This window comes from Bidens hawaiensis, unplaced genomic scaffold (assembly GCF_021521415.1).
Source record: "Bidens hawaiensis isolate Kalapana, Puna unplaced genomic scaffold, B.hawaiensis_p1.1 tig00003244_1, whole genome shotgun sequence".
NCBI classification, from domain to species: Eukaryota; Viridiplantae; Streptophyta; class Magnoliopsida; order Asterales; family Asteraceae; genus Bidens; species Bidens hawaiensis.
In genome coordinates this window covers 2,519,908-2,534,191 of record NW_027491178.1, presented here as the reverse complement: position 1 = coordinate 2,534,191, position 14,284 = coordinate 2,519,908, and the positions used below count along the sequence as shown (strand labels likewise).

The following is a 14,284-nucleotide window of genomic DNA, read 5'->3' as shown; positions in this document are numbered from 1 at the left end:
CCAAACCCTCCCAACCCTATCAATGGACCACCACCCAATGTGTAGTATTTACAATTTTATATTTACGTGGTTACACGAAAATTACACAATACAAAATGAACAAACCTCAATGTGTCTAGTGAGGATCTTATTTTTATCAAATTTTATCATTAAAAAATGCAAAATACAACAAATCACACCCAAATGTAACCAGAACCGATCGTAAGGTGGAATAACACTGTAATATTGAAGAACTATGTAAAACAAAAAGAAAAAATTACGATCCATTATTAAGCCGCACGCACATATGCTTATTTTGCTCAGCTTTTACATCAAAAAGCTTCGAAAAGCCACCTTAAAAGTTAATCCCATCCCCAGAGAAACATGTCATCATGATCATCAACATTGCCACAAATATTAATCCCTTCAAATCCAAGCCCCATCTCCCAATCACTCACCAAATATCCATCAAAACAAAACCCCATAAGTTGTGATAAATTTGATCTAATGTTTTTATCTTCTATGACATCCCCATTGCATGCAGTCATCTTGATATTGTCAAAGTCTAATTCTGTCAAACCTTTTTCTATCCGATCCTCATCATAATCCCACAATATTCCATTTAAATTCATGGCATCATCTTCTAAAACAAAGTTCATGTCCATTAATTCACCATTTTCTGCCATGTTAATCTCATTTGGACAAATTTGATTTTCTTTCATGATTTCATTAACATAAAGTAATGAATTGTTTTCCACTGTTTGACCATCAAATTTCCCCGTTTGCATGGCAGGATCAGGTAACACTTTATGGTGTTTGTATTTTTTAGCAAAGCGTCGACTCACTCGACCGAGTCTTTGCTTCATTCGATTGTTCATGTTACATGTTTGGACCGATGGTATTGAGTCACTTTTAGTTTTGAAAAACATGTAACTTTTGCGACTCAAATGAGAATTCCAGTAGTTTTTAATTTCGTTATCTGTTCGTCCAGGCAAATGACTAGCTATAGCTGACCACCTATACAACCAATTTAAAAGGTTGTGATTAAAATAAAACATATCGAATGTATGTTTAAACCTATAAATATATTTAGTTTCTTTGTTATAGTTGATAACAAACATTTGTAGAGCTTTTATTTACAAACATGTTACCCAAAGATCTATGTAACTTGACGATGACTTCTTCTTCGTCTTGAGTAAAATTGCCCCGTTTTAAGTCCTCTCTTAAGTAATTGATCCATCGCAACCTACAACTTTTCCCGGAAACCCTTTTGAAGATCCAAAATAATATATTAGCTAACAAGGTGTATAATAAACAGTTTGACAAGAATATATAAAGAGAGATAGCTCATTTTTTCTATCAATGGTCAATATTTATAAACTTTTACTTCTCGTATACAAATGTTTATGATATATACATTAAAAAAAATTCAACTGATTTGTTCACATGTTTCCTTTTTTTCGTTTTCAAATGTTACCTCCCCATGTGTAGGTTGTGTAAAAAAATCATACCTACACATTCCAACACATTATAATTTATACATTTCTAGGTTCTATAAATAATTGAATTTTGTTTATCTTTTAACAAGTTAGACATAGTTACCTTTTCATTAATGCGAGATTGACTTTGACAACATAATAGTATCCATATATTTATGTAACATATTTGTGAAAATATTGATAATGATCTCATTGTATAGAGATAGGATTTGTTTCCATAAATTACGGGATTCGGTTATTGTATATATAGGGTTGATTATCAATGAAATCAAGCAAGGAATTACAATCCTATATGGTATGCCTTCGGTAGTCCTTTAGTAAAAATGTCTGCCACTTGATATCTAGAGGGGACGTGTAAAACACGAACCAGACCGCGGTGTACCTGCTCACGAACAAAGTGGATATCAAGCTCGATGTGCTTTGTTCGTTGGTGTTGAACTAGAGGGGACGTGTAAAACACGAACCAGACCGCGGTGTACCTGCTCACGAACAAAGTGGATATCAAGCTCGATGTGCTTTGTTCGTTGGTGTTGAACTGGATTTCCCGAAAGATAAATCGAACTGATGTTATTACAATAAACCAAAGAAGCCCGTGTGAGCGGTCGATGAAGTTCAAGTAGCAGATTTCGTATCCAGCAAATATCCGCTACGACATTAGCTATGCCTCGGTATTCCGCCTCAGCACTAGATCGGGAAATTGTCGTTTGTATCTTTGATGACCAGGAGATGAGATTATCACCAAGATACACCCAGTATCCCGATGTAGAACGACGTGTGTCCGGACACCCGGCCCAGTCAGCATCAGTGTAGGCACGTAGTGTAGGAGACGCTACTGGGCCTAGTGTGAGACCGATATCTAATGTGCCACGAAGGTACCTGATTATTCTCTTCAAACTGTCCCAGTGGGATAGACGAGGAGAGTGCATATACATACAGACTTGCTGGACAGCGTAAGAAATATCAGGTCTCGTAAAGGTTAGGTATTGGAGGGCTGTGACACCCGGTAATTTCCCAATCCTATAAACTAAGTAATCAACATAATAATTAGGTGATTGTAAATATTGAGCGCGCCATGTAAGAATCAGCGCGGGCATTTGTTATATGCGCCGTGCGCGAGCGCGCCATGTTAGTCAGCGCGGGCATGTTATGTGCGCCCTGCGCGAGCGCGCCATGATAAGAACCAGCGTGGGCATATGTTATATGCGCCATGCGCGAGTGTTTTGGCTTGATGTTTTCATGTAACTTAACTTTTTGATGGGTTGACCGTCCCGCATGATGCTAAGGCGGGTGCATCCCAAATCGTTTATGCTCGTGCGGAAAGGGAACTAACCTCCCCGCATGGCGGGAACATTGAGAGCTAGTTTGTCTAAAGCTCCAAGATGGAATTGACTTCAACATAACTGATCACTATGTTGAAATACCAAGACCACCTGGAGAATCTACAAATGAAACTCAATATCCCTGACTGCGAGAAGGTTACGCAACTACCCGCAGCAAAGAAATGTCCTTCACGCAGAAAGCTATGCGCACAAAGTTATACGCGCGGAACACTTGGTATATTCTCCAGATGTAAGGAGATTATTCCCGCCCAAAAGGAAACAGTAGCGTGTTTCAGAGATTTCTACTTTTTACTGTACACTGACAAAAGTACCTGAAAAAGCACACTGTAACATGAAAAGTCAACTGTCAGCCACCCTACTCCCACCAACCACAGACCTGCATGTCCTGTCCAAATCAAATCAAAATCTTTTATCCACTACTCCACTTTTAAATAAATAATAATAATTTCCATACTTTATCATCATTACACCTAGATATGAAAATATTACAATCCCCTAAAGCAAGGGATTGTGTTCCCTTGAGTTTGCCTATAAATATGTAACCTAAATTATCACCCAAAACACACTTCAAACTTCTCTCTTAAGAACTGCAAACTTGCACTAATCATCTCCCAAGCATCCGATGTTTTCATTTCCGATCCTGTTACTAGGTAAGCCGAGAATATAACCTTGAGATCTACTTTCCAACCCTTATATTCTCCTATTTCTTGATCTTAATATATATACTTCTTGTTATTTAATCGTATTATAGACCTTCGATTCCGAGGCCAACACCAAGAAAACCCGAATCTCGATTAATCCTTTAACAAGAACCACAGGTGAGTCTCACAGCCCCTATTTTCACTGTTTTCACTATTTTTAAACTGTTTTCGGGGCGAGGGACACGTACTTAAACTATGTTTTATCATGATACTCTTACAAGCAATACAAGCAATTATGCGTTTAAATAATGTTTCATTATGGTGTATTTACGAGCAATGCAAACGGTTATCTATGGTTTACTATGTATGTGCGCCAGAATTCGAGTAAGTGATCACTTTACCATTGGAACTCTAAGGGTAGGGACTGCTGGTTTGATCCACCCACTCGTAGGGGTCGCACCTCTTACACAGACGAGTGCCTAGCGTGTCACGGGGCAGTACTATGGGATTGAGCCCGCTCGTAGAGGTCGCTCCTCTTACGCAGACGAGCGCCTTGTTTTCCGGCACAACGTCTGCGCGTAACCCGCGGGACGGTATTATTCGCTCGTAGTGGCAGCGCCACTTACACAGACGAGCACGGTTTTTCAGATGTGTCCGCGCGTAACCCGCGGGACGGTATTACTTGTTTCGCTCGTAGTGGCAGCGCCACTTACACAGACGAGCACAGTTCCCAGAAATGTTCGCGCGTAACCCGCGGAACGATTTTATCAGATTATGTTATCAGAACTATGTTTTACTAAGCATGTGTTTCAATGATGTTATCAGAATTATGTTATAGAATGATTTTTATCAAGACTATGACGCGATACGATTTATCAAGTTACTAAAACTTGTGAACTCACTCAGTTTATACTGATTCAAATGTTTTTGCGTGTCTTTCAGGAGATAACTAGGTAGCGCATGGAGTCACACTTAGAGCACCTCACGCTGAACATCTAAAACTAGCTTTTTGGAAGATTTTAGTTCTATCCCTTCGATGCGCGTGGTTGTTCCCGCCGCGCAAGGGGATATGGCGTGGAAATCTTCAACAGTTTTTATACTTGGATGTTTTTATGTAATTTTTAAAAAATGTAATGTATTTGTATTAAACATTTCATGCGCAATGAAAATCTTACTTTGAATGTTTGCAATGGCCCGTGCTTAATTATCAATCCCCACTCGCGCGCGCCCGGCTGTTTCCGCCGCTCAGGGCCGGGTGTGACAGATTGGTATCAGAGCACTGGTTATAGCGAACTAGGAAAAGAAGTTTTAACCTAGACTATAACCGTTGGGGGAAATCGCATGAAATATTTTTCAAAGAAAATATTTTCAAAAGAAACTATACACACACTTAGGAACACGGGTCACACAGTGTCTAGTAAATAAAGATAAAAACATTATGTGCTCAGAGTACATGCGCTAAGTTGTTATATTTTCACTCTTTTAAAGCGAGAATGCCTCCAACTAGAGCCAAGGGAATTACCATGACACCCGAGGAACTCGCGGAAATAATCGCGCAAGCGATCGCAACACACGAGGCCAGCAAGGCCGAATCAAGTCAAGGTCGTCAGAATGAGACCCCAGAACCCGAATCAGGAGCCTTGGACAAAGGATGCTCCTACAAGACATTTATGGCCTGTAAGCCTTGGCCGTTCAAGGGTACCGAAGGGGCCATTGGGCTCTACAACTGGATTGACAAGATGGAGACAGTTCTCTCCATTAGCAGATGTAGTGAGAACCAGAAGGTCCTTTACGCGACCTGCATGTTCCAAGAAGCAGCTTCGTCTTGGTGGAAGCTTCAAGTGAAGACCTTGGGGCGAGAAGTTGCTCTTCACAAGACCTGGGAGGAACTGAAGGAAATGTTGACGAGAAAGTTCTGCTCTCGCGCAGAGATTCAGAGTCTGCAACAGGAATTCTGGAACCACACCATGGTAGGAACGGATATCGACGCCTACACCAACCGGTTCAACGAGCTTTGCCAGTTGGTGCCAGACATGGCAAACACGGAGGAAAAGAAGATCGAGAGGTATATCTTTGGGTTACCTCCTGTTGTTAGGGTTCCGCTCAACGCCGCAGCGCCTCCAACCTTTGATGAGGCGGTAGCGCGGGCCATCACCCTTACAAGGGATACGGTCCGTGCGGATATGTTGACTACGCGCGGAAACGAACAGCGAACCCCTGACTCCAAGAGGAAATGGAACTCTCACCACCGAGGGACCGACTCCAAGCAGCCACCATTCAAGAAGCAGGAAAGCGCAAGGGTTTACGCGATCCAAGCCGCGGAGCCAGCAAGGAAAGGATACAGTGGGCCTTACCCATGGTGCAACAAATGCAAGTTTCACCACGGGGGTGAATGCGCGAGCGTCATGTGCGCCAAATGTAACAGGCCAGGGCACAAGACGGTGAATTGCCGTGCTAAGGAAGCTGGAGCCAGTGACAACTGCTACGCATGCGGGAAGCCAGGGCATTTTAGTCGGGATTGCCCGCAAAAGGGAAACCAAGCTCGCGGGAGAGCTTTTGTGATCGGCGCAGGCGAAGCTAAAGAAGAGCCGAGTGTGGTAACCGGTACGTTTTTGCTTAACGGCCATTTTGCATCTGTCTTATTTGATACTGGCGCTGACCTAAGTTTTATATCCGCTGAGTTTAAAGACTCCCTAGGCTTAGCGACCAGTAGGCTAGACACACCTTATACTATAGAACTAGCCAATGGTAGACAGTTATGCGCGAACGAAAGAACTGAACAATGTGTAATAGTCATGGGAGGTCACGGGTTCAATATTAACTTGTTGCCAATAGACTTGGGAAGTTTTGACATTGTGATAGGTATGGATTGGTTAGTTGAGAACCACGCGGAAGTTATCTGCCATGAGAAGCAGGTTCGGATCCCACTGCTGAACGGAGAGACCTTGGTAATTCAAGGGGAAAGAAGGGGGGGTTGCGACAAAACTGATTTCGTGCCTAAAGGCGCGCAAGTGCCTAAGGAAAGGGTGCTACGCCTTCCTGGCGCATGTAGTAGAGAAGAAAGGAGATGAGCGAAGAATTGAAGACTTACCAGTAGTGCGCGAATTTCCAGAAGTTTTTCCTGAAGATTTGCCCGGATTACCGCCACCGCGACAAGTCGAATTTCGTATTGATTTAGTCCCAGGAGCTGCGCCAGTAGCTCGAGCGCCTTATCGACTAGCTCCATCTGAGATGCAAGAGCTATCCAATCAGTTACAGGAACTATTGGATAATGGTTTCATACGCCCAAGCTTTTCACCTTGGGGAGCTCCAGTACTGTTTGTAAAGAAGAAGGATGGTTCGTTCAGAATGTGTATTGACTACAGGGAGCTGAATAAGCTGACAGTCAAGAATCGGTACCCCTTACCGAGGATTGACGACTTATTTGACCAGTTGCAGGGATCCAGTTATTATTCAAAGATAGATCTACGGTCAGGATACCACCAACTTAGGGTCCATGAGGAAGATGTGCCGAAAACAGCCTTCCGAACTAGATACGGCCATTATGAGTTCTTAGTGATGCCTTTCGGGCTAACTAATGCGCCGGCTGTATTCATGGATCTGATGAACCGCGTGTGCAGACCATACTTGGACAAGTTTGTGATTGTGTTCATAGATGATATTCTGATTTACTCTCGGACCAAGGCCGAGCATGAGCAACACCTGAGATTGATTTTGGAATTGTTGAGGAAAGAAAAGTTGTATGCGAAGTTTTCCAAGTGTGAGTTTTGGCTTAGAGAAGTTCACTTTCTCGGTCACGTTGTAAACGAGAAAGGAATACACGTTGATCCTTCCAAAGTCAAGGCCATCGAAAACTGGGAAGCGCCAAAAACCCCAACTGAGGTGAGGCAATTCCTAGGACTAGCTGGCTACTATCGACGCTTCATTGAGAACTTCTCCAAGATAGCTCTACCTCTGACCGCGCTAACTCAGAAAGACAAGAAGTTTGTTTGGGGCGAAAATCAGGAAGCAGCGTTTCAAATGTTGAAACAGAAGTTATGTAGTGCGCCAATTTTGTCTCTGCCCGACGGGACGGATGACATCGTCGTTTACTGCGACGCTTCACATCAGGGACTCGGATGTGTCCTTATGCAGCGAGACAAAGTCATAGCGTATGCCTCGCGCCAACTCAAGACCAATGAAAAGAACTACACAACGCATGATCTGGAACTTGGAGCGGTTGTCTTCGCGCTAAAGATTTGGCGTCATTACCTCTATGGTACAAAGTGTATAATCTTTACGGATCACAAGAGCCTTCAGCATATATTTGATCAAAAGGATCTAAACATGAGGCAACGAAGATGGGTTGAATTGTTGAATGATTATGATTGTGAAATTAAGTATCACCCTGGAAAGGCGAATGTGGTAGCAGACGCGCTAAGTAGGAAGGAGCGAATAAAAACGTTACGAGTCAAGGCTCTAAGGTTGACCATTCGCGCAGATCTCTCTACCCGCATCCGAGACGCTCAGCAAGAAGCCTTGAAACCAGAGTTTGTTAAAAACGAATCCCTTGGGGGTATGATTAAGAGTTTGGAACTTAAAGAGAACGGCAATCTATATTTCGCTAACCGCATATGGGTCCCTCTCAAGGGAGGATTGCGCGAGCAAGTATTAAACGAGGCTCACAAGACGCGGTATTCCGTACATCCTGGCGCAGACAAGATGTACCAAGATGTTAAAGCACTGTATTGGTGGCCCAATCTTAAAGGCGCCATCGCGACGTATGTCAGTAAGTGCCTGACGTGTTCGAAGGTAAAGGCTGAATACCAGAAACCGTCGGGGTTACTTCAACAGCCAGAAATTCCCATGTGGAAGTGGGAACAAATCTCTATGGACTTCATCACCAAACTGCCAAGGACACCTGGGGGTTACGACACGATCTGGGTTATTGTAGATCGGCTAACTAAGTCAGCGCACTTCCTGCCGATCAAGGAAACCGATAAGATGGAAAAGTTAGCCCGATTGTATATTCGAGAAGTAGTTTCAAAACATGGAGTCCCAGTGTCCATCATTTCTGATAGAGATAGTCGGTTCACCTCAAGGTTTTGGAGATCGTTACAAGGGGCTTTAGGCACTCGTCTAGACATGAGTACGGCATATCATCCCCAAACGGATGGGCAAAGCGAGCGAACAATCCAGACATTGGAAGATATGCTGCGCGCGTGCGCGATCGATTTCGGTGGTAGCTGGGATACTCATCTCCCATTGGTTGAATTTTCATACAACAACAGTTATCACACAAGCATCAAGGCTGCGCCGTTTGAAGCTTTGTATGGGCGCAGGTGTAGATCCCCACTGTGCTGGGCTGAAGTGGGTGACAAGAAAATGACTGGTCCAGAATTGATCCAAGAAACAACAGACAAGATTTTTCAGATAAGGGATCGCCTTAAGACAGCGCGCGACAGACAAAAGAGCTACGCTGATGTGCGAAGGAAACCGTTGGAGTTTCAAGTAGGGGATAGAGTACTTTTGAAAGTCTCTCCATGGAAAGGAGTCCCCCGTTTCGGCAAGCGAGGAAAGTTGAATCCGCGCTACATTGGACCATTTGAGATCCTGGAAAGGATCGGTCCGGTTTCTTATAAACTCCGTTTACCCGCCGAACTCAGTGGAGTTCATGATACGTTCCATGTGTCCAACCTCAAAAAGTGCTTATCTGACGAAACGTTGATTTTACCGTTGGAAGAGATTCACATCGACAAACAACTGCACTTCGTAGAAGAACCTATAGCAGTGACCGATTGGAAAGAACAAAAGTTACGCAGAAGCAAAATCAAGTTAGTAAAGGTTCAATGGAACTCAAGGCGTGGGCCTGAATTCACTTGGGAAAGAGAAGATCAAATGCGCCAGAAATACCCACACCTCTTTCAGAACATGGCTTCTGCCAGCGACGTCTCCTAAATTTCGGGACGAAATTCTCTTAACAGGGGGAGAATGTGACACCCGGTAATTTCCCAATCCTATAAACTAAGTAATCAACCTAATAATTATGTGATTGTAAATATTGAGCGCGCCATGTAAGAATCAGCGCGGGCATTTGTTATATGCGCCGTGCGCGAGCGCACCATGTTAGTCAGCGCGGGCATTTGTTATATGCGCCGTGCGCGAGCGCGCCATGTTAGTCAGCGCGGGCATGTTATGTGCGCCCTGCGCGAGCGCGCCATGATAAGAACCAGCGTGGGCATATGTTATATGCGCCATGCGCGAGTGTTTTGGCTTGATGTTTTCATGTAACTTAACTTTTTGATGGGTTGACCGTCCCGCATGATGCTAAGGCGGGTGCATCCCAAATCGTTTATGCTCGTGCGGAAAGGGAACTAACCTCCCCGCATGGCGGGAACATTGAGAGCTAGTTTGTCTAAAGCTCCAAGATGGAATTGACTTCAACATAACTGATCACTATGTTGAAATACCAAGACCACCTGGAGAATCTACAAATGAAACTCAATATCCCTGACTGCGAGAAGGTTACGCACCTACCCGCAGCAAAGAAATGTCCTTCACGCAGAAAGCTATGCGCACAAAGTTATACGCGCGGAACACTTGGTATATTCTCCAGATGTAAGGAGATTATTCCCGCCCAAAAGGAAACAGTAGCGTGTTTCAGAGATTTCTACTTTTTACTGTACACTGACAAAAGTACCTGAAAAAGCACACTGTAACATGAAAAGTCAACTGTCAGCCACCCTACTCCCACCAACCACAGACCTGCATGTCCTGTCCAAATCAAATCAAAATCTTTTATCCACTACTCCACTTTTAAATAAATAATAAAAATTTCCATACTTTATCATCATTACACCTAGATATGAAAATATTACAATCCCCTAAAGCAAGGGATTGTGTTCCCTTGAGTTTGCCTATAAATATGTAACCTAAATTATCACCCAAAACACACTTCAAACTTCTCTCTTAAGAACTGCAAACTTGCACTAATCATCTCCCAAGCATCCGTTGTTTTCATTTCCGATCCTGTTACTAGGTAAGCCGAGAATATAACCTTGAGATCTACTTTCCAACCCTTATATTCTCCTATTTCTTGATCTTAATATATATACTTCTTGTTATTTAATCGTATTCTAGACATTCGATTCCGAGGCCAACACCAAGAAAACCCGAATCTCGATTAATCCTTTAACAAGAACCACAGGTGAGTCTCACAGCCCCTATTTTCACTGTTTTCACTATTTTTAAACTGTTTTCGGGGCGAGGGACACGTACTTAAACTATGTTTTATCATGATACTCTTACAAGCAATACAAGCAATTATGCGTTTAAATAATGTTTCATTATGGTGTATTTACGAGCAATGCAAACGGTTATCTATGGTTTACTATGTATGTGCGCCAGAATTCGAGTAAGTGATCACTTTACCATTGGAACTCTAAGGGTAGGGACTGCTGGTTTGATCCACCCACTCGTAGGGGTCGCACCTCTTACACAGACGAGTGCCTAGCGTGTCACGGGGCAGTACTATGGGATTGAGCCCGCTCGTAGAGGTCGCTCCTCTTACGCAGACGAGCGCCTTGTTTTCCGGCACAACGTCTGTGCGTAACCCGCGGGACGGTATTATTCGCTCGTAGTGGCAGCGCCACTTACACAGACGAGCACGGTTTTTCAGACGTGTCCGCGCGTAACCCGCGGGACGGTATTACTTGTTTCGCTCGTAGTGGCAGCGCCACTTACACAGACGAGCACAGTTCCCAGAAATGTTCGCGCGTAACCCGCGGAACGATTTTATCAGATTATGTTATCAGAACTATGTTTTACTAAGCATGTGTTTCAATGATGTTATCAGAATTATGTTATAGAATGATTTTTATCAAGACTATGACGCGATACGATTTATCAAGTTACTAAAACTTGTGAACTCACTCAGTTTATACTGATTCAAATGTTTTTGCGTGTCTTTCAGGAGATAACTAGGTAGCGCATGGAGTCACACTTAGAGCACCTCACGCTGAACATCTAAAACTAGCTTTTTGGAAGATTTTAGTTCTATCCCTTCGATGCGCGTGGTTGTTCCCGCCGCGCAAGGGGATATGGCGTGGAAATCTTCAACAGTTTTTATACTTGGATGTTTTTATGTAATTTTTAAACAATGTAATGTATTTGTATTAAACATTTCATGCGCAATGAAAATCTTACTTTGAATGTTTGCAATGGCCCGTGCTTAATTATCAATCCCCACTCGCGCGCGCCCGGCTGTTTCCGCCGCTCAGGGCCGGGTGTGACAAGGGCACTGGCTAAGCTCCTATATAACGCCGAGTTTTCCTTTGGTGTCTACGGGTGTGGCTACTGGTTTACAAGATAACATGCCCGCTCGATTTATAATGTCACGAGTGTAGTTTTCTGAGACAAAAACATTGTGTTACCCGTTCTTGTTACCGAGATACCTAGAAAATGGCTAACCGGACTTAGATCTTTCATAGCAAACTCTGAACCGAGTCGATCCATGAGGGTAGCTCGAAGCCTCTCAGAGGAGGTGGTCAATAAAATGTCATCGACGTATAATAACAAGTACGCCGTGTCCGGACCAAAATGATAGATAAACAAAGAGTTGTCGCTCCGACATTGTGTGAAACCCATGGAAATCACGAAATCCGTAAACCGTTGGTACCATGATCTTGGTGTCTGTTTTAGACCGTAAAGTGACTTCTTTAGTAAGCAAACATGATCCGGTTTCGATTTATCTTTAAAACCCATCGGCTGATACATATACACCGTCTCGTTTAAGTGACCGTGCAAGAAGGCATTAGTCACATCAAGCTGATGAACGGCCCACGATTGTGACAGAGCCAATGAGAGGACGGTGCGAATCGTGGTCGGTTTAACGACCGGACTAAATGTCTCCCCGCAATCCACGCCAACCTGTTGAGTTCGGCCATCACAAACTAACCGCGCTTTGTAGCGCTCCAATGAACCATCAGATTTAAATTTATGCCTGAAAATCCACATGCTACGAATAATATTCATGTCTGGTTGGCGTGGGACTAACTCCTAAGTCTTATTACTAATAATAGCATCGTACTCGTTGGCCATGGTGTTTCGCCATTCAGGTGTGGACAAGGCGTCTTTTGGTGATTTCGGTAATGGTTCGATGGTGGTGGTGGAGGTGTTGAGGTTGAACGTTGGTTTGGGTTTGGAGATCCCGTCCATTGCGTGGGTGCGCATTTATGTAACATATTTGTGAAAATATTGATAATGATCTCATTGTATAGAGATAGGATTTGTTCCCATAAATTACGGGATTCGGTTATTGTATATATAGGGTTGATTATCAATGAAATCAAGCAAGAAATTACAATCCTATACAACATACGTGAAAGTTAGAGATGTTGTTAGTCGCATTGTCGATATAGAATATTATCGGCTGATGAGTCATAATTTAGATTATTAAAATATACTTTTCACAATAATAAAACGTTGCATAAGTCTGAAAATCATATTCAAATATTTACGATATCAACTTATAACAAACATATATACAGAAATATAAACATACCTGCATTCTTAGGTAAAGACCTCCAAGAACCTTCACCATGGGCTTGAATGTATATAATCAACACATCATCTTCTTCACCTGTCCATTTTCCTCTTCTCAACCCTACTTTTTCACAACATGGTGTTTTTCCCATTTGAGTTTAGAAAGATTTTGTCATGTACGCCCCATCTGCTTTTATATGCATGTGGCTCAAAAAAGCTTCCTTGAACGGCTAACACACCATATAATTTTACTCACCGATGATAATTACAAGACTTGAACCCTCAACCTCATTAGGAGGTACACCATCTTATACGTCTTGATATTGTTACACCAATTTTCTTTTGTTCTTTGTTATGTCTAATGATTGCCAAATAACTTTATAAACAAGGTTCATAAAGTTATATGCTTAATGAATAAATGAATACATAAAATATTCACAACATGTAGATCATATATATTAGGGGTGACAATGTGACCCATTGGGTTGAATGAGTTGTATCAAAATGCATATGATGGGTGACGAGTCAAACTAAAAACAAAAAATGATTGAAACGGGTTGGCATTTGTCGGTTTTTTTTATGGAACAGCAAAAGCGGAGGAAACTTTTTAATATTTTTACTTTTTTAGTTTTTGTTTTATATTTCGAGTTATAATTTTTTTTTTTACTTTTTTTGAATTTTTTGGTGAGGGGTTTTGAAATGAGTCAAAATGGGTTGAGATTTCAAAAACCCCTCACCAAAAAATTCAAAACAAATAATTAAAAAATTATAACTCGAAATATAAATCAAAAACTTAAAAAGTAGAAATACTAAAAAGTTTCTTCCGTTTTTCTCGTTCCATAAAAAAAGCCGAGAATTGTCAACCCGTTTTGACCTGTTTCAATCATTTTCTTTTTTTAATTTGACCCATTCTGACCCATCATATACATTTTGATACAACCCATGGGTCACAATCGCCACCCATAATATATATATATATATATATATATATATAACAAAGGTAATCAACATTTCACTACAGTATTAACAAATAAGTAATACTGTTATGCAAATTACAAACCTGTATAAAATGTCACTCTAGTAATTAGTAAATAAGTAAAAAATAAAACCATTAAGAATTTTAACTATTAATAGAAAAATAAACGATTTAGGTGTTTCTTCTTTTATTTGTTTTCTCTCGTATTAATTTACTCTTATGCAATACAGTTCTCCTTGATATATGTTTGGATCAAATACAAATTAATCTAACTTATTAAACACGTGAATAAAAAAAAAAGGAAAAACACATTGGGGCAAACTTATA

At 41.9% G+C, this 14,284-nt stretch overlaps 1 pseudogene; it reads right to left on the bottom strand.

Moving 5' to 3' along the window:
• Positions 1-341: 341 nt before the first annotated feature.
• On the bottom strand, positions 342-13,133 carry LOC143622918 (transcription factor MYB12 pseudogene; annotated as a pseudogene).
• Positions 13,134-14,284: the final 1,151 nt, after the last annotated feature.